This window comes from Lepidochelys kempii, chromosome 2 (assembly GCF_965140265.1).
Source record: "Lepidochelys kempii isolate rLepKem1 chromosome 2, rLepKem1.hap2, whole genome shotgun sequence".
Lineage (NCBI taxonomy): Eukaryota > Metazoa > Chordata > Testudines > Cheloniidae > Lepidochelys > Lepidochelys kempii.
In genome coordinates this window covers 164,446,230-164,473,058 of record NC_133257.1, presented here as the reverse complement: position 1 = coordinate 164,473,058, position 26,829 = coordinate 164,446,230, and the positions used below count along the sequence as shown (strand labels likewise).

Below are 26,829 nucleotides of genomic sequence, written 5' to 3'. Positions count from 1 at the left end.
AACTGGTCATCCAACCACTGCTTCCCCTGCAACTCTGCTCTCCTGCAGAAGCCATACCACAGCAAGCATGGCGCCTGCTCAGATCACCGCGGCACTTATGAGCATTGTAAACACCTTGCACATTATCATGCAGTATATGCAGAACCAGAACCTGCAAAAGCAGGCAAGGAGGCGACGGCAGCGCAGTGATAAGAGTGATGAGGTCATAGACACAGACTTCTCTCAAAGCACGGGCCCCGGCAATTTGGCCTTCCTGGTGGCAATGGGGCAGGCTCATGCCATGAAATGCAGATTCTGGGACCAGGAAACAAGCCCAGACTGGTGGGACCGCATAGTGTTGCAGGTCTGGGATGATTTCCAGTGGCTGCAAAATTTTCGCATGCATAAGGGCAGTTTCATTGAATTTTGTGACTTGCTTTCCCCTACCCTGAATCACAAGAATACCAAGATGAGAGCAGCCCTCACAGTTCACAAGCGAATGGCGACAGCCCTCTGAAAGCTTGCAACACCAGACAGCTACTGGTCAGTTGGAAATCAAACTGAAGTGGGCAAATGTACTGTGGGGGCTGCTGTGATCCAAGTAGCCAATGCAATCACTGAGCTGCTGCTATCAAGGGTAGTGACTCTGGGAAATGTGCAGGTTATAGTGGATGGCTTTGCTGCAATGGGATTCCCTAACTGAGGTGGGGTGATAGACGGAATGCATATCCCTGTCTTGGGACTGGAGCACCAAGGCACTCAGTATGTAAACCAAAAGGGGTACTTTTCAGTGGTGCTGAAAGCCGTGGTGGATCACAAGAGATGTTTCACCAACATCAATGTGGGATAGCCGGAAAAGGTACATGATGTTTGCATATTCAGGAATTCTGGTCTGTATGAACAGCTGCAGCAAGGGACTTACTTTCCAGACCAGAAAATAACCATTGGGGATATTGAAATGCCTATAGTTATCCTTGGGGACCCAGCCTACCCCTTAATACCATGGCTCATGAAGCCATACACAGGCACCCTAGACAGTAGTCAGGAGCTGTTCAACTATAGGCTGAGCAAGTGCAGAATGGTGATAGAATGTGCATTTGGATGTTTAAAAGCTCCCTGGCGCAGTTCACTGACTTGGTTAGACCTCAGCGAAAGCAATATTCCCATTGTTATTGCTGCTTGCTGTGTGCTCCACAATATCTGTGAGAGTAAGGGGGAGATGTTTATGGTGGGATGGGAAGTTGAGGCAAATTGCCTGGCTGCTGATTACATGCAGCCAGACACCAGGGCAATTAGAGCACAGCAGGTTGCGCTGTGCATCAGAGAAGCTTTGAAAACCAGTTTCATGGCTGACCAGGCTATGGTGTGACAATTCTGTTTGTTTCTCCTTGATGAAAACCCGCCCCCTTGGTTCACTCTACTTCCCTGTAAGCCAACTACCCTCTCCTTCCCGCTTCAATCACCGTTTGCAGAGGTAATAAATTCATTGTTGTTTCAAATTTTGCATTTTTTATTAATTCATCACATAAATAGGGGGATAATTGCCAAGGTAGCCTGGGAGGGGTAGGGAGGAGGGAAGCACCAAGTGGGGTGGGGGAAATGGGGAGGAGGGAAAGACAAGGCCACACTGCACTTCAAAACTTATTGAATACCAGCCTTCTGTTGCTTGCGCAGTCTTCTGGAGTGGAGTGGATGGGTGCCCGGAGTGCCCCCCACACCCTGGGTTCTTGCGTGTCTGGGTAAGGAGGCTATGGAACTTGGGGAGGAGGGTGGTTGGTTACACAGGGGCTGCAGTGGCGGTCTGTGCCTTTCCTGCACCTCAACCATATGCTGGAGCATATCAATTTGACCCTCCAGTAGCCTCAGCATTGCATTCTGCCTCCTCTTACCACGCTGCCGCCACCTCTCCTGTTGCTCCAGCCATCTATCCTCTCACACGTCCCTCCTGTCCTCGCGTTCATTTTGTGCTTTCCTGGACTCTGATATTGTCTGCCTCCACGCATTCTGCTGGGCTCTTTCAGTGTTGGTGGACTGCATGAGCTCAGAGAGCATTTCATCGCGAGTGCACTTTTTTCGCCTTCTTATCTGCGCTAGCCTCTGGGATGGAGATGCTAGTGGCAGCGTTGAAACATTTGCAGCTGCAGGAGGGAAAAAAGGGAGATTAAAATTGAAAAAGACACATTGGCCATTTAAAAAGAGGGGCTGATATTTTTGCGTTCACGTGCAGCACAAATCCAACTAACCCCCCCAAACCCAATTCTCTGGGATGATCGCTTCACCCCTCCCCCCATCACATGGCTAAAAGCAAGAATGATTTCTTTTCAGCCACAGGCAAACAGCCCAGCAGGAATGGCCACCTCTGAATGTCCCCTGTATAAAATTTCCCTATTTCAACCAGGTGACCATGAATGATATAACTCTCCTGAGGATAACACAGAGAGATAAAGAACACATGTTGCTTGAATGCCAGCAAACACCGGGACCACACGCTGCCATGCTTTCTTATGCAATGATTCCAGACTATATGCTACTGGCCTGCCATGGTAAAATGTCCTACCATGGAGGACGCAATAAAGCTGCCCTCCCCAGAAACCTTTGGCAAAGGCTTTGGGAGTACCTCCAGGAGAGCTTCATTGAGATGTCTCGAGGATTTCCGCTCTATCCCTAGACATGTTAACAGACTTTTCCAGTAGCTGTACTGGCCGTGAATGCATCCCAAGTCTTCAGGGCAAATTAATCATTAAATACACTTGTTTTTAAACTGTGTATTATATTTACAAAGGTACACTCAACAGAGGTGCCTTCTCCGCCTTCAAGGTCTGGGAGCCCAGGTTGGGAGGGCATTGGCTCCAGGGTGATAAACAGTTCCTGGCTGTTGGGGAGAACAGTTTCTCCGCTTGCCTGGTGTACGCTATCATCTTCCTCCTCATCATCATCTTCCTTGTCCCCCAAATCTTCATTCCTGTTGTGTGAGACTCCCTTGCAGGAGTTGGAGGGGCATCCCCTAGAATTGCATGCAGCTCATCATAGAAGCAGCATGTCTGGGGCTCTGACCCCAAGTGGACATTTGCCTCTTGGGTTTTTTGGTAGGCTTGCCTGAGCTCCTTAAGTTTCACATAGCACTGCTGCAGTTCCATGTTATAGCTTCTGTCCTTCATGCCCTTGGAGATTTTTTCAAATATTTTGGCATTTCATCTTTTGGAATGGAGTTCTGATAGCATAGATTCGTCTCCCCACACAATGATCAGATTCTGGGACTCCATCGTCACCTCTGGTGATGAGATCTGCACGGTCATCTGTGCTGATCAGCTTGCCACGGTGGCCAAACATGAAATGAAATTTTGCAGGGCTTTTCCTGTCTACCTGGCCAGTGCATCCAAGTTCAGAGTGCTGTCCAGAGCAGTCACAATGGAGCACTCTGGGGTAGCTTCCAGAGGCCAATACTGTTGAATTGCGTCCACACTACCCGAAATTCAACCCAGCAATGTCGATTTCAGCACTAATCCCCTTGTTCGGGAGGAGTACAGAAATCAATTTTAAGAGCCCATTAAGTCAACAAAAATGGCTCTGTTGTGTGGACGGGTACAGGGTTAAATTGATCTAATGCTGCTAAATTTGACCTAAACTCATAGTGTACACTAGGGCTAAGAAAACAAAACAAAATATAGATAAGACTCCTAACATTTTAAACATTATTTAAATGAAAGCCTTAGTTTTTCTGACACATAAATTAAGATTTCTTTCCTGTCACGAGCATTGAGCTCCACAAGATCCAATCATATATTGGGTGCACCAAAATTGGATGACTGAACTATCACAGATGGCATAAAAAGGCAGGTTTAAGAAGCAAGACTCCCCATGGATCTGCAAAGTGCATATGCCAGTAGCACAGGACTTCTACCTACCACATTAATAACTGAATGCAAAAAATACACTTAAAAATACGACACACGTTGGAAGGGTAAAATTGCAGATTGCTTCTTAACATACACTGAATGCATTTTATGTTTTAAATAAAAGAGATAAACCTAATTGTCTTTCTAAATATTTCCTGATCTACTTACATATATGGGGTTTCAAATAAGTAATTTCTAGGTATGATTTGATGATTTTTATACCTGGCTTAAAGCTTCTTTCAGCATTGCTGCTCTGCGTCTCCTCTCTCCAGAGAACAACCACAGACAGACAAAAGGAAAGTTTATTTCCCAATTTTAAAAAAGTTCTAGCTCTCCCATTGACTCTTTTGGTCAGGTGACCACTCCCTTTCTTTTACCTATGGGCTTTTTTAACCCTTTACAGTTAAAGCAAGTAGAGAACAGTTACTAACAGGGATTTTATATCTAACTGGTTGTCCGGTTGTCCATAAAAGGGAGCTACCCCTCTCCCCCTTCATTTATCACAAGGTCTCAAAGCACTTGACAAACTACATTACACAAACTAAAAACTATTTCCCCATGCTAATTTTTCCCACTACTGTTACTCACATCTTCTTGTCAACTGTTTGAAATGAGCCACCCTGATTACCGCTATAAAAGTGATTTTTCCTCCTGCTGATAATAGCCCACTTTAATTGATTTGTCTCATTACAGTTGGTAAGGTAACCCCCATCTTATCATGTTCTCTGTATACCTGTCTATCTATCTATCTTCCTACTGTATTTTCCACTCCATGCATCTAACGAAGTGGGTTTTAGCCCACGAAAGCTTATGCCCAAATAAATTTGTTAGTCTCTAAGGTGCCACAAGTACTCCTCATTCATTTTGAAAGCACTATCAATCACTAGACTTTGATAGTATGATACCAAGACATCAAAGTTTCTTAGAATTCATGTCATTCCAGAGTTTGGTGTAATCGAATGCATTCTGGATTGTTATTTTTTCATACACCCTGTCATAAACATAAAGGGAAGGGTAAACCCCTTTGAAATCCCTCCTGGCCAGGGGAAAGCTCCTCTCACCTGTAAAGGGTTAAGAAGCTAAAGGTAACCTCGCTGGCACCTGACCAAAATGACCCATGAGGAGACAAGATACTTTCAAAAGCTGGGAGGAGGGAGAGAAACAAAGGGTCTGTGTCTGTCTGTAGTCGTTTTGGCCGGGGATAGACCAGGAATGGAGTCTTAGAACTTTTAGTAAGTAATCTAGCTAGGTATGTGTTAGATTATGATTTCTTTAAATGGCTGAGAAAATAATTGTGCTGAATAGAATAACTACTTCTGTCTGTGTATCTTTTTTGTAACTTAAGGTTTTGCCTAGAGGGGTTCTTTATGTTTTTGAATCTAATTACCCTGTAAGATATCTACCATCCTGATTTTACAGGGGGGATTTCTTTATTTCTATTTACTTCTATTTTTTATTAAAAGTCTTCTTGTAAAACACTGAATGCTTTTTCATTGTTCTCAGATCCAAGGGTTTGGGTCTGTGGTCACCTATGCAAATTGGTGAGGCTTTTTATCCAACATTTCCCAGGAAAGGGGGGGTGCAAGTGTTGGGAGGATTGTTCATTATTCTTAAGATCCAAGGGTCTGGGTCTGTAGTCACCTAGGCAAATTGGTGAGGCTTTTTACCAAACCTTGTCCAGGAAGTGGGGTGCAAGGTTTTGGGAAGTATTTTGGGGGGAAGGACGCGTCCAAACAGCTCTTCCCCAGTAACCAGTATTAGTTTGGTGGTGGTAGCGGCCAGTCCAAGGTGTAATATTTTGTACCTTGGGGAAGTTTTGACCTAAGCTGGTAAAGATAAGCTTAGGAGGTTTTTCATGCAGGTCCCCACATCTGTACCCTAGAGTTCAGAGTGGGGAAGGAACCGTGACATGGTGGCACAGTGGTGGGATTAACCTGAAATCATTTTGAGATCCAGTTGAGATTTTTTGAACTAGAAATACAGATTTTAAAAAGGAATTTTTAGGAAGTCCAGAAGCAGCTTTGAAACTGAAAGCAGCTTGGTTTCTCTCTGCTTTGTGGCCAAGCAGAGACAAAAGGGGATTATCTTGTGAATTGCAGGTTTTCTTTGCCTGGAGGCAGGGTACTTAACTCCTGCAGGGAAATTCACAGTCTTCCAACCCAGAGGTTTTTTTTTTTTTCTTTTCTTCCTAAAAGTAAATAGGGGGTGTGTGCTCTACCCCTTTGCCTGGAGACAAAAGTGGCAGGGTTTTTTTTAGGATTTTGATTTTTTTTTTTGTTTTACAAGGAGCACAGGTTTGAAAAGAATTTTTTTTTTCTTTGGGCTGGGTAAGCAGGTTTCCAAGTAGTTGGAGGTTTTTTGCTTTAATTTGGGCCCAGAGCAGAGACAAGGGAATTGTCTTTTTCTGTAGGCTGACAATCACTATCAGAGAATAGGTATTCTATTCCAGCACAGCAAAATTTTACAGCCAAGTTTTGTTTGTTTATTTCTAAACCTCGGGTGTAAAGTTAGTTAAAAACAGAGAGGTTAGAATGGCCAAATCCTCGGCTCGACTACAGCTGGAATTAGCCAAATTTCAGGCTGAGGAAAAACAAAGGGAACATGAAAGACAGATAGAACTCATGCGGCTGGAGAAGGAGGTACAGGAGGCTGCCCACAAGAGGGAAATGGAGGCAAGGAAGCATGTGGAGGAGATGGAGAGGATAAAGGTCCAGCAGAATATACCAACAAACCCTAGCAATCCTTCTCCAGGTACCACTTCCCATCCCAGAAAGTTCCCCACCTACAAGGCAGGTGATGATACTGAGGCCTTCTTAGAAAACTTCGAAAGGGCCTGCCTTGGGTACAACATCTCTACTGACCAATACATGGTAGAGCTGAGGCCGCAGCTCAGTGGACCCTTAGCTGAGGTGGCAGCTGAAATGCCTAAAGAACATATGAACAAGTATGAACTGTTTAAATCCAAGGCGAGAGTCAGAATGGGGATAACACCCGAGCAGTCTCGTCGGAGGTTCCGAGCCCTAAGGTGGAAACCAGACATGTCATTTACCCGACATGCCTACCACATTGTGAAACATTGGGATGCCTGGATATCAGGAGCAAGTGTTGAATCTCCAGTAAATTTGCCCTTCCTAATGCAAATGGAACAATTCTTAGAGGGTGTTCCTGAGGAAATAGAAAGATACATCCTAGATGGGAAACCCAAAACTGTAATCGAGGCAGGAGAGATTGGAGCCAGATGGGTGGAGGTGGCAGAGAAGAAGAAAACTGGTCGCAGTTGGAGCGGAGACCAGAAGGGACCACCCCAGACCACACCCTATTACCGGGGGCCGCCCAAAGCCCCACCTACCTCCCAAAGAACCCTCCAGACCCCTTATCGTCCCACCACCCCATTCTCCAGCAACCCACCTCGCCCCGGTGACCCGTCACCTGGACGATGTTTTAAATGTAACGAGCTGGGGCATGTAAAGGCCAACTGCCCCAAGAACCCCAACAGATTACAGTTCATTGCACCGGAATCACACCAGAGGTCCACAGGCCCCGATACCTCCCAGATACCCTTGGAGCGGAGGGAAACTGTGAGTGTGGGCGGGAAGAAGGTCACCGCGTGGAGGGACACCGGAGCACAAGTGTCAGCTATCCATGCTTCCTTAGTGGACCCCAATTTAATCAACCCAGAGATCCAAGTGACGATTCAACCCTTCAAGTCCAACTCTTTCAGTTTGCCTACAGCCAAGTTGCCTGTCCAGTACAAGGGCTGGTCAGGAATGTGGACTTTTGCAGTCTATGATGATTATCCCATCCCCATGCTGTTGGGGGAAGACTTGGCCAATCACGTGAAGCGGGCCAAGAGGGTGGGAACGGTCACCCGCAGCCAGGCTAAACAAGCCATGGGGCCTAGCTCTGTTCCGGAAACTTCTATCAGGGCCCGGTCAGAGGTGATGGACCCGGACCCCAGGCCAATGTCTGAAACAGCAGTAGTGGATCCAGTCCCAGAGACCCAGACGGAACCAGTCCCAGAACCGGAACCAGCCAAACAACCAACACCAGACCCCGTGCCAGCACTGAATCCAGTACTTGCAACCTCAACACCAGAGGGCCCCACCGAACCTGAACTGGCAGCAGCCGATAACCCTACACAAGAGGCTCAGCCGGAGCCTGAATCCCAACATAGTGCACCAGCGGAGAGCGGTTCACAGTCAACAGAAACAGCTCCATCCCCTATATCGCTTCCAGAGGGACCAAGCCTATGTCCCCAATCCAATGAGGAACTGATGTCTCCAGCATCAAGGGAACAGTTCCAGACCGAACAGGAAGCAGATGAAAGCCTCCAGAGAGCTTGGACGGCGGCACGGAGCAACCCACCGCCTCTCAGCTCTTCTAATCGATCCAGGTTTGTTGTAGAAAGAGGACTTTTATACAAGGAAACTCTTTCTGGTGGACACCAGGAAGACTGGCATCCTCAGAGACAGTTGGTAGTTCCAACTAAATACCGGGCCAAGCTCTTGAGCCTCGCCCATGATCACCCTAGTGGCCATGCTGGGGTGAACAGGACCAAAGACCGTTTTGGGGGGTCATCCCACTGGGAGGGAATGGGCAAGGATGTTTCTACCTATGTCCAGTCTTGTGAGGTGTGCCAAAGAGTGGGAAAACCCCAAGACCAGGTCAAAGCTCCTCTCCAGCCACTCCCCATCATTGAAGTTCCATTTCAGCGAGTAGCTGTGGATATTCTGGGTCCTTTTCTGAAAAAGACACCCAGAGGAAAGCAGTACATACTGACTTTCATGGATTTTGCCACCCGATGGCCGGAAGCAGTAGCTCTAAGCAACACCAGGGCTAAAAGTGTGTGCCAGGCACTAGCAGACATTTTTGCCAGGGTAGGTTGGCCCTCCGACATCCTCACAGATGCAGGGACTAATTTCCTGGCAGGAACTATGAAAAATCTTTGGGAAGCTCATGGGGTAAATCACTTGGTTGCCACTCCTTACCATCATCAAACAAATGGCATGGTGGAGAAGTTTAATGGAACTTTGGGGGCCATGATACGTAAATTCGTAAATGAGCACTCCAATGATTGGGACCTAGTATTGCAGTAGTTGCTCTTTGCCTACAGAGCTGTACCACATCCCAGTTTAGGGTTTTCCCCATTTGAACTTGTATATGGCCGTGAGGTTAAGGGGCCATTTCAGTTGGTGAAGCAGCAATGGGAGGGATTTACACCTTCTCCAGGAACTAACATTCTGGACTTTGTAACCAACCTACAAAACACCCTCCAAACCTCTTTAGCCCTTGCTAGAGAAAACTTACAGGATGCTCAAAAAGAGCAAAAAGCCTGGTATGATAAACGTGCCAGAGAGCGTTCCTTCAAAGTAGGAGACCAGGTCATGGTCTTAAAGGCGCTCCAGGCCCATAAAATGGAAGCATCGTGGGAAGGGCCATTCACGGTCCAGGAGCGCCTGGGAGCTGTTAATTATCTCATAGCATTCCCCACCTCCAACCGAGAGCCTAAGGTGTATCATATTAATTCTCTAAAGCCCTTTTATTCCAGAGAATTAAAGGTTTGTCAGTTTACAGCCCAGGGAGGAGACGACGCTGAGTGGCCTGAAGGTGTCTATTATGAAGGGAAATGTGCTGGTGGTGTGGAAGAGGTGAACCTCTCCATGACCCTTGGGCGTATGCAGCGACAGCAGATCCAGGAGCTGTGCACTAGCTACGCGCCAACGTTCTCAGCCACCCCAGGACTGACTGAACGGGCATACCACTCCATTGACACAGGTAATGCTCACCCAATTAGGGTCCACCCTTACCGGGTGTCTCCTCAAGCTAAAACTGCTATAGAACGGGAGATCCAGGATATGTTAGAGATGGGTGTAATCCGCCCCTCTGAAAGTGCATGGGCATCTCCAGTGGTTCTAGTTCCCAAACAAGATGGGGAAATACGTTTTTGCGTGGACTACCGTAAGCTAAATGCTGTAACTCGCCCAGACAACTATCCAATGCCACGCACTGATGAACTATTAGAGAAACTGGGACGGGCCCAGTTCATCTCTACCTTGGACTTAACCAAGGGGTACTGGCAGGTACCGCTAGATGAATCTGCCAAGGAAAGGTCAGCCTTCATCACACATCTCGGGCTGTATGAATTTAATGTACTCCCTTTCGGGCTGCGAAATGCACCCGCCACTTTCCAAAGACTTGTAGATGGTCTCCTAGCGGGATTAGGAGAATATGCAGTCGCCTACCTTGACGATGTGGCCATATTTTCGGATTCCTGGGCAGACCACCTGGAACATCTACAAAAAGTCCTTGAGCGCATAAGGGAGGCAGGACTAACTGTTAAGGCTAAGAAGTGTCAAATAGGCCTAAACAGAGTGACTTACCTTGGACACCAGGTGGGTCAAGGAACTATCAGCCCCCTACAGGCCAAAGTGGATGCTATCCAAAAGTGGCCTGTCCCAAAGTCAAAGAAACAGGTTCAATCCTTCTTAGGCTTGGCCGGTTATTACAGACGATTTGTACCGCACTACAGCCAAATCGCTGCCCCACTGACAGACCTAACCAAAAAGAAACAGCCAAATGCTGTTCAGTGGACCGGAAAGTGTCAGAAGGCCTTTAACAAGCTTAAAGCGACACTCATGTCTGACCCTGTACTAAGGGCCCCAGACTTTGACAAACCATTCCTAGTAACCACAGATGCATCCGAGCGTGGTGTGGGAGCAGTTTTAATGCAGAAAGGACCTGATCAAGAATTCCACCCTGTAGTGTTTCTCAGCAAAAAACTGTCTGAGAGGGAAAGCAACTGGTCAGTCACTGAAAAAGAATGTTATGCCATTGTCTACTCTCTGGAAAAGCTACGCCCATATGTTTGGGGACGGCGTTTCCACCTGCAAACCGACCATGCTGCACTAAAGTGGCTTCACACCTTCAAAGAAAGTAACAAAAAACTTCTTCGGTGGAGTTTAGCTCTCCAAGATTTTGATTTCGACATCCAACACATCTCAGGAGCTTCTAACAAAGTGGCTGATGCACTCTCCCATGAAAGTTTCCCAGAATCAACTGGTTAAAATCGTCCTTGAGATGTGGAAAATATTGTTAGTCTTTATGTACTTGGTAGTATATTTAGAGATGCATGTGTCTTATTAACTCTGTTTTCCTAGAGCTCCAGGAAGAAATCCCAGCCAGTGTTTCACCCTAGCTGAGATTTGGGGGGCGTGTCATAAACATAAAGGGAAGGGTAAACCCCTTTGAAATCCCTCCTGGCCAGGGGAAAGCTCCTCTCACCTGTAAAGGGTTAAGAAGCTAAAGGTAACCTCGCTGGCACCTGACCAAAATGACCAATGAGGAGACAGGATACTTTCAAAAGCTGGGAGGAGGGAGAGAAACAAAGGGTCTGTGTCTGTCTGTAGTCGTTTTGGCCGGGGATAGACCAGGAATGGAGTCTTAGAACTTTTAGTAAGTAATCTAGCTAGGTATGTGTTAGATTATGATTTCTTTAAATGGCTGAGAAAAGAATTGTGCTGAATAGAATAACTACTTCTGTCTGTGTATCTTTTTTGTAACTTAAGGTTTTGCCTAGAGGGGTTCTTTATGTTTTTGAATCTAATTACCTTGTAAGATATCTACCATCCTGATTTTACAGGGGGGATTTCTTTATTTCTATTTACTTCTATTTTTTATTAAGTCTTCTTGTAAAACACTGAATGCTTTTTCATTGTTCTCAGATCCAAGGGTTTGGGTCTGTGGTCACCTATGCAAATTGGTGAGGCTTTTTATCCAACATTTCCCAGGAAAGGGGGGGTGCAAGTGTTGGGAGGATTGTTCATTATTCTTAAGATCCAAGGGTCTGGGTCTGTAGTCACCTAGGCAAATTGGTGAGGCTTTTTACCAAACCTTGTCCAGGAAGTGGGGTGCAAGGTTTTGGGAAGTATTTTGGGGGGAAGGACGCGTCCAAACAGCTCTTCCCCAGTAACCAGTATTAGTTTGGTGGTGGTAGCGGCCAGTCCAAGGTGTAATATTTTGTACCTTGGGGAAGTTTTGACCTAAGCTGGTAAAGATAAGCTTAGGAGGTTTTTCATGCAGGTCCCCACATCTGTACCCTAGAGTTCAGAGTGGGGGAGGAACTGTGACACACCCTTTTATGTATATTTAAAAGATGGTTATTAATACTTACAATCATCACCTTTCTCGAAATACTTGAAATCTACTTAAAATATTACAATCCTAGATCTGAGAACTTGATTAAACTCAGGTCTCCCAGCTTCTTTGAATCAGCCAGTAAGTACTTTAAGAAAATGGAATTTAAAGCTTGCTCTGAATTTATTTTCTAGCTTTGTTGACAACATATGCTCCTTCCCTTCAGATCAGCATCCATCAATTTACCAATTTAACAAATGGATCCCAAGAACTGAAGGCAATCAACTGCATTTCTGTACAACTTCAACCCAGATAGCTCTGATTCTTCTCTCCTTCCCTAAAGTTCACCCTAGTCCAAGATGTTCAACGCAGATTTATACTTAAAGTAACTACTTTCATAATTATGTTACACTATACCATTCAACGAAATAAGATTCTGGATTAATGAAAGTTTCCTAATGGTATTTACCAATTTTTCAGTCTTAAAAAATTAATACCACTCTGTTTTCTCTAGTAGGATTCTTTGCTCCCCTAGACACACAATCAATGATGTCCACAGATATGGCCAACATTATTTGTGAACCTGTAAAAGAACTGTGCTCAACTGTGTCCCATTTAGAGATGAGCTGGTATGAATTCAGTCTACCTAGCTTCCACTCCCCCAAAATCACATTGATCCTGGGAGTACAGCAGACATCAGGGAGTCACATTGCAAATTTATTGTGTAGCATAACCTGTCATTATAGCTCATCATTTAGGGCCAAATTGTAGAATCTTCACTCATACATGTAAACACGAGTAGTGGTACATAACAGGACCTCTTGTGTAAGTACTCACCAATAAGAGTTCCACAATCATTTGGACTTCTTCCACTAGCCAGTTTACAAACTGTAGCTATGCTGGGGAGTTACTTAAAAATGCCACATTCTGCAATACAATTATCCTTAGAAGAGGGACCACTGATAGAGAAAGCGGAACAACAGTATCTCTGAACCGTTCCCTTGTGGTTGTGGTAGGGGTGGGACTGTTTCTGGTTCTCATGGAACATAGTCGATGAAATATAATTAGCCTGATTTACATCTCCACTTCTCTTAAAATGTTTATGTTGCTATTTGAATATTCACTATATTACATATTATCTAGGGAACTTTCAGGATCAATAAATACATCTCCTTTCCCTGAGTTATCTAGCAGGTCTTCATACATAACTACTAAGAGCATTGTTAAAGTGACATACTAAAGCAGTTTAGTGCGCATATTAGATTGGGAAGACATCTTGCCATCCAGAATGAAATCTTTTATTCCAAGCTTCCGTCTGAAAGTGATAAAATATAAATTGGGATTAGAAATAGAGAGAGGTGGAGCTGAAATCTTTGCTGAGTTGAAGATTTTGCCAGCTACTTTCATGTCGTTCCACAAGTGTACACAGCACTGTGCAAAGCAAAAAATGTGAAGATCGATAACATGTGTCCACTCAATCTAAGCTGAAAAAATACAAAGAAATTTTGAATAAAGACAATATTTCATTTCTATAAATAGTTTCAACTAGCATATTCCAAAATGTCAGTATTTTAAAATATGCCTATCCTTCAATCTTGGTGTATGTGCATTAAGAAAAAAAATGTTTCAGATCTTCACAGCTAAATAATAAATGCCATTTATATTGAATGGGGGCTGAGGAAAAGTTGTAGTCATCTGTATAGTAGCCAAGATCCTAAGGTTTGCTTTTGATGATTATCATTGGTTAGATATCATGGTGAAAGATGGATCAGACAGATATTAGCAATTGTCCAAAAAACCTGAAACTCTCATGCTCATTGAGAACCAAATCCTGGTCCAATTGATGATTGGGAGTTTTGCCATTGACCTCAATGGCACCAAGATATAATTAAAATGTGCTGTGACAGTGGTCCACACTGTCAAAGTCTTTGGGTGTGGGGGGGAACCGTTACTTGCCTTCTCGTAACTGTTGTTCTTTGAGATGTGTTGCTCATATCCATTCCAATTAGGTGCGTGCGTGCCATGTGCACAGTCGCTAGAAAGTTTTTTCCCTAGTAGCACCCAGTGGAGCACCCTGGAGTGGTGCTTTCATGGTACTCAATATATGACCCTGCTGACCCAGCACCTCTTCAGTGCCTTCTTGCCCATTACTCCAACAGAGGGGAAGGTGGGTGGGTTTGGAATGGATATGAGCAATACATCTCAAAGAACAACAGTTACTTGGGGATTAGGAAGTATCAGGAATAGAATCTGCTGCCCCTGAGCTCCTGAGGAACCTCCTCCACCTCTCCCATGGTGAGGAGCAACAGCACCTCCAGCATAAGGATTTGCTCCTGAGAAGAGGTCCTGAAGAGGGACGGGAAAGAGGGGTGGGAGGGAGGGTAGGAGCAGAATTGGACAGAATATCCCACTTCTACTGTAAGGAGAACCCAGCAGTCCAAAGTTATTTGGGACCAAGCACAGTAGACGTGGGACAGATGATTCAAGAAAGACGGGAAAGGATCCAGAATTGTGTCTGGTGCACCATCCTAGGGCGCACCTTTGAAAGGCCCGCTTTGAACCTGACGATGGTTTAGTCGGGCCCTGGGGTTGGGAAGGCTTGAGTCTGCCATTCCTGTCCCTTCTCCATTAAAAGTCCTGCCTTGGCCGAGGAAGACAGGAGCGCTGCTGCTGCTGCTGTTGAGGCTTGAAATGTTGACGTTGGGTTGCCGGGGTGTGCATACCCAAGGACTTCATGGTAGCCATGGAGTCCTTTAGGCTATGCAGCCTAGTGTCAGTCTGCTCCACAAACAGACCTGCCCCATCAAAAAACAGGTCCTGCATGGTCTACTGAACCTCGGGAGGGAGTCCCGAGGCCTGCAACCATGAGCTACGCCTCATGGCGATACCAGAGGACAAGGTGCGTGCCGTTGAGTTGACAGCATCTGAGTTGACAGTACCTCCTCAGCACCCCTAGGGGTGGGGCGACTGGCTGATGCCTCTGGAACCCGTGGTTCAGAAGCTGCTGAATGGGAACCTTTGGACTGGGCACACTGGGCCTGGTGGTATGCCCAAGGGGTCCAAAATGGCCACTGTGCTGGTCCCTGCCCTTGTACAGGCCATGGCCCTGCCCCACCTCAGGCTCTCCATGGCCTGGCCAGTGCCGACCCCACTCTGAGTATCTAGACCCTGTCTCCGAATCCGAAGACAGGGACTGGGACCGCAATGGGCAAGTGGAGCTGGCCTTGGGAGTGGTGCCGCGAGGCTGGGGAGCGGTGCCATGATCTGGAGCAGTGCCGAGATCGGGATCTGTGAAAGGACACTGACTGATGCCAGGATGACCGGTGCTTGGAGTGGGACCTGCTGCACAATGGGAATCAACATGAGGATCAGCGGCGTAATTGGGTGGGAGCGCTGGCGCGACCTGGAGTGGTGCCACGAGTCTGAGCGGCGCCATGATTCCACCGGTGGCGCTGAGGGACGAAGCATCGCTGGTTTGCCTCAAGACAGTGCCACACATTGTGGTACCGGACGCGTGGCTCGAAGGACTGGGGTGTCATCATAGTGTTGAGGTCCCTTGCAGCCTCAAAGGTCTCTGGGGTGGATGGCAATTCCACCTCCTCAATGTCCTGGCTTGGGGAGTCCAACGGCACCGGACTTGACGATCCACCTTGCCGGACCGAAATCGATGGTGCCGGCTTCAAAGTCTTTGGCCCTGGGTGCTCCTCTCTGGGACGCGCCCCGCTGGCCGGGTGGGTCTCCGAGTTGGAGATCCACTCCTCCCCTGCTTCTCGTGCTGCTTCTGCATTGCAGAATGGGACTGGTGCTGGGTCAATCCCAGCGGTTTTGGCGCCGGGGAGTGGCAGTGCTACGGGTCTCTCCCAGAGTCCTTCCACAGTGCTGCTTCTACCACTGCCACCAGGGCACTGCGCACTGATGAGCTCGGGGCCAGGTCTTGCCGCACCGATGTAAGTTGCAATCTAAGTGCCGCCTTCATAAGGAGCTGCTTAAGGTGAATGTCTTGCTCCTTTTTTGTTCTGGAGTAAAACCCTCTACAAATCCTGCACTTGTCCACTTGGCGTGCTCCCCCCCAGACACTTTAAGCAAGCGTTGTAGGGGTCGCCCGTTGGCACGGGTTTGTGCAGGACTTGCAGGGTTTGAACCCTTGGGATTTAGGTATAAACCGAGTCCCAACGGGGAACACAGTCGTGGTGAAGGGGAACCCCCCCCTCAACAGCTATCTGCTGTAACATCCAAAAATACTGAAACAAAACTTAACGAGGCTAGGAATAACTGTGAACTAAACTAAAGTGAGAGCTAGGGAAAATGAGGAGAAGTTGCTAAGCAAGTCACCACAGTTCCAACGACCATCACGGGCGGTAAGAAGGAACTGAGGAGGCACTGGGTTGGTAGGGTCATATACTGAGCACTATGAAGACGCCACTCCAGAGGGCTCCACAGCTGACCCGACGGGGAAAATCTTCGGCTGCTAGGGGAAAAACTTTCTGATGACTGTGCACGCGGCACACACACACCTAATTGGAATCAATATGAGCAATCACTCAAAGAAGAGCCCAAGTTATACATAAAGAATCCTAGAGAAATAGATACACTATACTCAAAGGTTCAGTTCTGTCTAATGGCTCTCAATCAAAGATTCTTTGAACAAATAAAACCAGCTGTAGGATTGCTTTGTCTCTTCTTCCTGTCATATTAACCAGAACACACTAGAAAGATGTCGGAGTCTCTTGTACCACATTAACCCTTCCCTTCTTAAGAAACACTAATGAGATTGTTTAAAATCAAATTAGGCTGGGCATTCTGCCATAAAATAGTTGATTAATTCTATTCTCATTATAAAGTTAAGTTGTCAGTTAATTTGGCCTGTTGCCTAAATGCTATTGGACAGAAAAAAAGGGATAGACAAGTGGACAGAGTTTATCCTGAGTAAAAAAAATCTTCTAACACTTTATTTTTACAATGTTCAAGGCTTTGTAGTTTAAAAGGACATAGTAAAGTGTTTAGTTTATTGCATAATGTAGTCCCACTGAGCTTCATGTGAACTAAGATCCTCATATGTTTCTGCTCCCACACAGAAAAACTCAAGAACAATTTCTGCATAAATGAACCTCAGTAAACTTGGGCTCTAAATGATATATTAGAACTATAAAATGTGGGAAAATCAAAACTGATTTCTTTTTGTCCGAAATCTGAACATTTTAATTTGGTAATGCTACCAACAGTGTTTCATGGGAGTCATTTGGATGCCTCATGCCCCCATGAATTTTTTTGGCTTTCAGAGGTTTGTACTTTTGACAAAAATCTGCAACATTTCTCAAAAAGCAAATGCTTTCCATAAAAATTTTCAGTTGAAAACCCAATTTTCTGTAAAACAAAACAAAACAAACCAACAAAAGCAATTTAAATGGAATTTAGTTGACCTACAGCCTTAGTTGGAACTGATATACGGGTTACTGTAAAAACAACATTTTACTTACTGACTTTACCATTAAACTTCAGTTTTTCCTTTGCACTTACTGTGAACAGAAGTCCATAGTGTGGTAAGATTAAAGTTACAATGTGGTTACTGTTTCTTTTTTTAAAGATCACTCAAAGTAGGTATATCTAAAGCAACTGCTTGACTGTCCATCCCCTTCAAACTGCAGCCATTTGATCAAAAAGAGGTTTACTTCAGGAAAGGGGGGTACCCACACATCACTATTTCACATATTCCAATCAAAAATCAAGTAAAGATGTTACATAGTTCATGAGTACAAGATGTTTCACATTCCTGCTGGAATAAATAATATATGAAGGCCTGCTCAGGTAACTAATGAATTAGCTTTGGTGTGTCTAATTTTACACATCCTTGAGCTTACTTAGAGATATAAATGTAACATCGCGCAATCTACTCATGTGTATCAATAATATTCTCTAGAGTCTTTAAAACAATGAATTTTCAACTGCAATACTCAAATTATGTAAGCCAGAAACATGGCCCAGCACAAGATGATCTAATCCTACTGTATTCTCAGACTGTAGGCTAAGCGAAACATTCATCCCAGGCCTCAACAGCCTATCCAGTGACACTGAAGGAAGAGATAGAGGGGGGCTGGCGTGGTGGGGGAGAGGAATTGGGCCACCCACTGCTCAGATCAGATCTTAACTTTTCCTTTAGTATGTTAAAAGAAGATAATTTCCAAAAGTGCCAATAAAGACCAATCAATCACTAGAATACTGATGCTGCTCAATGCATATCTTTGTACTGCAGAGCACTCGCCTCTGTTTTAACATAGTGAGCTAAAAGATTGTACAGAAACTCAAATAAAATTAAATAATGAAATCAAACTTTATAAAGACAAATCCATTTTAAGAAACTGATCTATATATAACTGTGCAACATCTGAATTGGCAAATTAAATCAAGCATTCAAGATGGGTCTCTACTGGGTATCATAAATCTGATTCCTATGTGTTTTAAAAAGAAATTAATCACCTCCCCATTAGTTCATTCTACTTTTCAAAGTTATAATGGAATTCCATTTGTATTGGAAATTGACTTACACAACAAATACAAGGCTGTACCACTGCAGATGCACAAGAAGTTGAAAATGATTGTCATTGCTAGACCTGGCCAGCCGCTTGAGAAACAGTGTCTCTAAGAATTCATACTTGAATTCCAAAGGACTGTTCAATTCAGCAATGATGATGTCTCCAGCTTTAACTCATTTCCTCCAAGAGTAGGTATAAGATTTGCTGAGAATCTCTAGCCTCTGTACTGTGAATGAGATAACACCTTGTTGTCTCCTAAAAAGGTAGTTTAGTGCTACTAAGAAATCATTACTATTTCCTTATCAGAATTTAGTATTTTGGAACTGGAAAGGGAGAGACAATTCAGCTACGTCACCATTATTTATTCATGTACTATTTGTTAAGCAATGACAATATGTTTGTCCGTATGGGGGGATGTATTCATTTTCTTTTAGTGATAGATATAGGGAAACAGAAGTAGAAATGGAATTGAAGGTTTGCTCTTCCTCCCAGTGCCTTCAGCGGGAACAGCATGGGGCCTACCTAGGGAACTTTTTCAAGGTCACAGAGGAAGACAGCAGCAGAGCTGAGAACACAACCAAAATCTCCCAGTTCCCTGGTGGTTAACCTTTAACCCCCTCACCGGAGAAGCTAAATTTTATAGACTTCTAGTAGCTGTCGCCATTACAAAGAGATTTTTTGGTAATTGGTTGATGAGGAGGTAACCATTGATAATATGTTAGGATTTACTTTAGAAGAGAAGAGGTGGCCCTTTTTTTAACAAGAGAGGAGGTCAATATTAAAAATGACAGTGATGCTGTATCTTAATTGACAGGACTATTAATGTGCTGTAACTAGTTCGTTAATCCAGCCAAGTGGCAATTGTTACAGACACAGTAGCTCTAATAATGTGTTCAGCATTTATTATCAGAATACTGTATAATTGCATTGTTTTATTACCACAAATATGATGTAAACTATCTGAGAGAATTCATACTATTTTACTTTACATTCACAGTGTGTCTTCTTTCAAATTTAATACATAAGAGGCAGCATGGTCTAATAGATTGGAAACTGGAGACCTGTGTGCCCCGTTCTGGCTGTGCTCTGATCGGCTGGGAGAATTTGTCACGCCACTGCTCTGTGCCTCAGTTTCCCCTCCCACACTTTGGCTATTGAGATTGTAAGATGGTTTGGGGCAGGGACTGTCTCTTACTCTATATTTGTACAATACCAAATACAATGGGGCCCTAATCTCAGCTGAGGTGTCCAGTGCTTCTATGATAAAAACAATAGAACTAAAATTAAGCATTTTGCATTTGCTAAAATAAGTGACTGAGGAACAGTCAGCTTTCCTCTACATGAGTTCTTACACCTTTCTCAGAGACACACACTTTAAACAGTTAATGTTTAGAGGTGAGGGCTCTGCTGAAAGTAATTTACTTAAGAGGCTTAATCAATTCTCATTTTGAATGTGTCCACCCTTGCAGCCACAGAGCAGTTCAATGATTTAAAAGGTTATTTTCAATAATAACATTTTCATCTGACGGCATTAAGCTTATCTTCAGTGGGATGTGTGTTACTAGCTAAAGATATGTTAGCTCTAGGGAGGAGAAACCTCTGCTGTATCATTCTTATGAAACTAATATGTTTGTACAGCTGATCAATGCCTCTACAGTGGTAATCTAAATCTACCATCAAACTAACATGTTACACTGTCTTAAAAAAAAACATTCAGGAGAAATGTTTATTTCAAATAGGTAGCTGGGATATTGATCAAGCCAGATGCTGACAGGGGTGCTGGAACAATGTGTATAGTGGGGGTACTGAAAGCCATTGAAAAAAACTGTAAACCTTGTATATGATGGAAACCACTTCAAGCCAGGGGGTGCTGCCTCACCCCCAGCACCCCTAGTTCCGGCATCTATGGATGCCGAGTACCTCAGCTCCTGTTTTCAGTGAGAGTGGAGGGTGCTCAGCATACTGCAGGATTGGGCTTAAATGGGCTTTGGCTCAGGCCCCTGAAGTCAATAGAAAGACTTCCATTGGCTTCAAGAGGCTTCAGATCCGGCCCACATTGTGGAACCAAAAAAATTAGGCCGCCTTTTCGATAAGCTCTAAGCACAGTCAATTCTAATCCTGATCCTATCTCTAATACTTATTTATATCAGCAGACTCAGAGGGAAATCCCCTTTCAGGCCTTTTCTTTTAATAAGTGAAGACTCTGTATCATTCTTCTTATTAAAGTTCTCTCTCATTGCAAAATCAGAAATGGAGAGAATCCAAACTTTCCCAAAACTCAAGGTATTTTCCAGATCTAGGGTTGTAGTTCAGGCCCATCTCTAGCTTTAACATTAAATACATATGACTTAAATAGGCACAAAGCAATGAAAATAAATAGTATTTATCTGTGCTAATTTGTGGGTCATTCATTTAGTGGCATAATCAGAGATTTTTCAAATCCTCAGAGTACAAAATGTTAATGGAATACTTGCTTAATGCAGAATTTCTAATGTTTATGTGAAAGACAGTTAATTAATCCACACATGCACATAAAAAAAGGAGAATGGTAAAAGAGACTAGAGAAGGGAAGGTAGTAGGGGCAGCAGCTCTGAAGGGGAAGAGGGCAACTGAGGCTTGAAGAGGTGAAGTGGGAAAGGGAGTTATTCTATGAATGGTAGCAGTGGGGGTAATTGAGGGCAACAATTAAAACTATCATATTAATAAGCCATGAAGAATTAATGCAACCGCCTATGATTCAAATGCTTCCGTGATATTTCTGTTAATCCAGGCTATTAGTCATGATTGTGCTCTGTAAAAATGTTCTTTCTTTCAAGTTCCTAAGCAACTTTTAAAAGACATTAGGAAATATTTTACATCCACTTCCATCACTAAAGACTAGATGTAATAAAACCAAAGGAAGCTCAATTCCAGCAGGACCAGGTCCTGCACAATTCACTTTCTCCAGGAGATAGGTTTATGCCAACACAGATTTTTTTTCCTCATTCATCCTGTTCAACCCCAGATCTTTTTATTTGAATTTTTATGTCAAAAACTTGATTAAAATTAACCTTAGTGTTGGAAATCTAACATGCTCTGTTAAAAAATAAACAGTACAGAAATTTTGTGTTGTTGCCTCTATCCTTGGTTGAACGATTGTGCATCATAAACTGATTTTCTGTTTTCAATAATCCGTCAGGGGAACTGTGCTTCACGCATCATATTACAATGGCTATTAGACTCATCCCTTATAACAGTTCCACAATACAGGCTATGTGGCTTTTCTATTTGAAAGTTCAAAGTTGTTTTTCTGTCTTTTGTTCACGCTACATAGTATCAGTTGCTGTGTTTTGTTGTCAATATTGGGCCTGAGCCAAAGTCCATTGAAGACAATGGGCATCCTTCTATTGACCTCAGTGAGCTTTGGTTCAGGCCCATTAGAAATAGTTATGCATAATTTACCAGAAGTATGCAATATTGGGAGAAGGCCACAAGCCAGCAATTTGATTTTTTTTTTAAAGTAGGCAAGGAGATTGTAAGTTTTTATGACACTCTGAGTGATATCTGTATGAGATCCTGAATGCCTGGGATACAGTAGTTCAGTCTATTGAAGAAGAGATAGGAAGAAGACATCACAAATACTATGGGAAAGGTGAAGGGCTTGATAAAGATCTTCGCACTCAACAGTTCCTATTTAAATACCTAAATAAAGTGGCCAAAAGTACTTAGCACCCAGCACTGCCCACTGTTATAAATAGTAACTGCTGGGTGCTTATTTTTTTTTTTTTTTTTGAAAATCTGGCCCTTTCATTGGCAACTAAATGTATGCCTACACAGGGATAAAAAACCTGGGGTTGACTCAGGCTTGTGGGGTTTGGACCCTGAGCTGAAAAACTGCTGTGTAGATCATAGAATCATAGAATCATAGAATATCAGGGTTGGAAGGGACCCCAGAAGGTCATCTAGTCCAACCCCCTGCTCAAAGCAGGACCAATTCCCAGTTAAATCATCCCAGCCAGGGCTTTGTCAAGCCTGACCTTAAAAACCTCTAAGGAAGGAGATTCTACCACCTCCCTAGGTAACGCATTCCAGTGTTTCACCACCCTCTTAGTGAAAAAGTTTTTCCTAATATCCAATCTAAACCTCCCCCACTGCAACTTGAGACCATTACTCCTCGTTCTGTCATCTGCTACCATTGAGAACAGTCTAGAGCCATCCTCTTTGGAACCCCCTTTCAGGTAGTTGAAAGCAGCTATCAAATCCCCCCTCATTCTTCTCTTCTGCAGGCTAAACAATCCCAGCTCCCTCAGCCTCTCCTCATAACTCATGTGTTCCAGTCCCCTAATCATTTTTGAACATTTTTAGATGTTCAGGTTCAGGCTCCAGCCCGAGCCTGAATGTCTACACAGCAATTTTTAGCCCAGAGATGGAGCCCTGCGAGCCTGAGGGAGCTGACCAGGGCCAACTGTGGGGGGTTTATCCCTGCATAGATATAACCAAAATGGGAGGTGATCATTGCTGAAAGTCTGGCCCCAGTTGTAGACACTGAGAACTTTTGAAATAAATATTTCTTTTCTAGGTCTTTCTATTTGGTTTAATTTTTCCTGATTTTTTAGCAATACAATATAAAATAGAAGCATTTGTACAGAAAAGTCCCACAAATATTAAAAATATGAGGGAAACTCTGTAGCATAGGTAAGCACATCACTGTCTTTTACCTCATACCACTTCATGTCATTCAAGACATCTTCGCAATCAGGTGCAGGGATTTTATTTGTCTAAATATCCATGCATCAATAACATGCAATGATATCACAGGTAGCTACATGTGACACACATGTGTATCATACTGCTGCAGCTACATTTTTCATGCACTCTCACAGGTGGATATTTTCATCACCTTCACACTCATATACAAAAAGGTAGGACTCATCTCACAGACTCCCCTTTACTCTGTAGCTAATAAGGAAGAAGAAGGTATTCCTCAGTAATGGTAGTGGCTCCATAGTTATGGAGGATGTCAAAGATGAACAAATGAAGAAAATCACAGCTTCAGAGAAAAGAGATAAGCAATAAGGACAAACAACAAGGAGATGTATGGAAGCACCCAATAACTGACTTTTAGAAGACAACTGTTGGGACCCCTAGTTTTCAGAACACATTATTGCTATTTTCTTTTGTGTTGTGAGGGCCTCAGGTTTCTGGGCTATAACTTAGGAGTTTAAAGCAAACATTAATTGGTCTCATTAGTAATTGGTAGCAACAATAAAGACCTTAAAAGCCATATGCTTCAAAGTTATAATACCTAGTAACTGCTTCTCACTCTCAATACCCACTTTCTGTATTTAATTCTATCTTGTAATTACTTCACAAACATTCACATAGTAAAAAATGCCTAGCTCCATACAGGGACCTTCTGAAAAAAAAAAGTTCAAACTAAAACGTGCATCAGATCTTATTATATTAGCACTGCCAGACCATGCCCTTTTACAGATCAGGTTGTTGCTCTGTGTATCTGGCTGTCGGAATAGTGCAGATCCACAGTCCAGGCGTATGATCAGTGATTACAGAAGCATTACCATCATATCTGAGGCTAGATTTAAGCAGGGGGCAGCAGATTTTATTGTTGTTAGTGTGTTCATTTGTTTGTTTCTGGCTATTCAAAAAGGCAGAGTCATTCCTAATAACTTCATTGACTTCAGTGGAATTATGCCAAACAGAATTTGTCCCAAAGTGCCTTCAACTAGCCTCAAAACACACAATAGGCTCTTTACTAATCTTCTAAGAGGAAGAACTCTGATCACCTTCCTAATGAGAAAAGCATTTTCTGACACACATTTATGTTTGTGATAGAAGAGTAGAGTATCATAATCTATAACATTATTCCATGGCAGATTATCCCTGACAGTATTATGAACAAATGTTATGTAGCACAAACATGAAGCATGAATCTGTAATAGGAAGGCGATCTAAGGCAGCATAACATTAAAGGTATAACAATATTGTATACCTGTACTGTAAGGGATTTGCACATACTTTGCCACAACAGATTCTAGTGGTCTACCAATGAAATATTCCTGATTCTTAATCGTTGTAACATTATACAATAGGAGCTATAGCATTTTTTGTGTGAGCCACATCCACTCAGTGTGCTTCACTAGAGGTGGCTAGGCCACCTAGAGCTTAATGAACCTGTTGCAACCTTGGCTAAGAAAGCTGGATCTTTTAGCTCATGCAGTAGACACTCATGAATTAAGGTTCAGAGGTCCCAGATTTAATCCTCTCTGCCAACATCCTCCTCAGAGTAATTAGTGTGGCATGCATGTCAATGAAGTGAGAGGCATATCACATGCATGCTGTTTTGTGGTAAATTACTTCCACTACTACTCTCTGAGTACTGACACAGCGGAGATGTCATAAAGCAGGCAAAAAAACACAACAAAAAAACAAACAAAAAAACACCCCCAACCCTACAGATATTGTAATAAATTTCTTGTTTCACTGATGTACAAGTTAAATTCAATTTCCCATCTAAGGCTATGTGAAATATTCATCACAAAAAGTGAAAGCTTTGAAATTAGAAAGATTTGTGTTATATTTTGCTTTCATAAAAGTCAATCAAAAAGTCTACAAAATTTCAGAGACCATCACTTGAGAAATGACCTACTTTGAAAATAGACCCATTCTCAATCAGAATTAGTCTTAATTGTAATGCAAAAATCAAGATTTTTTTTAAATTTGGCATTTTGAAATTTGACATACTGTTCCAAGAAAGATCAACATTTACATGAAAAGCAGAAAAGCTTTAACATGTCATATATTTTGATGCAAAAATTGAAATTTCATCACAATTTTGATCTTTTATGTCCTTTTATTATTAACTATTATTATTATTATCAGTCTTATCAAGAACTACCATCAGCCAGGAAACATTTAATCAAGCTCAGGGAGTCATTCATACCTCAGCTTGGTCTAGTGGACAAGAAATTCAACTGGGAGGCAAGAGACCTAGGTCCTGTGCCGACCTCCAGTACTACCCAGTTGCATAACCTTGAATAAGTTGTTTCATGTCTCTGTTCCTCCTCTTATGTTTTGTCTATGCCATGTAATTAGATTGTAGTTATCCAGGGCAGAGACAGTCTCAGAGACTTGTTGCCAGAAGATGTTGTGAAGACCAAAAGTATAACTGGGTTCAAAAAAGAATTAGATAAATTCATCATAAAGGACAGGTTCATCAATGGCTATTACCAAGATGGTCAGAGATGCAACTCCATCCTCCAGGTGTCCCTAAACCTCTGACTGCCAGAAGTTGGGACTAGATGACAGAAGCTGGATCATTTGATAAATTGCCTGTTTTGTTTATTCCCTCGGAAGCACCTGACACAGGCCACTGTTGGAATGCAGGACAGTTGGATAGATGGAACTTTGGTCTGACCCTGAATGGGTTGATCTTATGCTATGTTTTTGTACAGTACCTAGCAAAGTGGGGCCTCTAGCCACTCCCATAATACATATAAATAATAAAGTTGACATTATGGAGTATTAATGTTCACAAAACAGCCTAGAACAAAACTAAAAAGATCTTTGCAAATCCTATCAGACATTTTGGTTAAACAGTTTCCATTCTAATCCCTGTGTGTTTACTCTTACCCTGTTGTACCTTACCTGTGACTCACCTTGGGCCTAAATCCTGAGTCCAAACACCCTGAACTTTGAGGTGGAAATTCCAAACATCTCGATTTGGGTCCATTTCTATCTGAAAGAAAACAGCACCCATTTTGTTCATCCTAGACATAATGTATATTTTGCAGTTTACTCATTTCTTTTTAATGTTCATTTCTGATCTGAAGGAAATGGTTATGTTTTTTTTCTAGACTTACAGTAACAGCCAAATATTCAAACTTGGGGGCCTAAAGTTAGGCCGCTAAATCCATGTCTTGGCTGGGCTCCTTTCCTGCAAAATGCTGTGTGCAGTGTGGAGACTAGAAGAAATCAAACAAAAATTCTGTTAATTAGTTCTATTATTTAATTGATATATGTACTTATTTTTAATGGCTTTTTGACTAAATGGAATTTTTTTCTGAAACATTTAATTGAAGATTATCAGGTTTTCAGGAAACAAAAAACTGAATTTTTTTTTGGCTTTCGGTGTTCTTATGAAATCCTGAAAAATTCTGATGAAAACGAAATCTTTTATCTAAATCATTTTGTGATCAGACCATATGTCCACATGGTACCTTTTGTTTCAGGGATCCACTCACATTGAGCCGTTTTCAATGACAGTCTTAGTTACCTCACTAATTCAGATTTTA

General features: G+C 43.2%; 1 long non-coding RNA gene across 1 annotated transcript; it reads right to left on the bottom strand.

Moving 5' to 3' along the window:
* Positions 1 to 1,518: 1,518 nt before the first annotated feature.
* LOC140905987 (uncharacterized) lies at positions 1,519 to 26,462 on the bottom strand. The gene is made up of 3 exons (XR_012157015.1): positions 26,398 to 26,462; positions 26,183 to 26,269; positions 1,519 to 2,117 (listed from the first exon to the last, which is right to left on the bottom strand). It is a non-coding gene; the product is annotated as an uncharacterized lncRNA (long non-coding RNA).
* Positions 26,463 to 26,829: the final 367 nt, after the last annotated feature.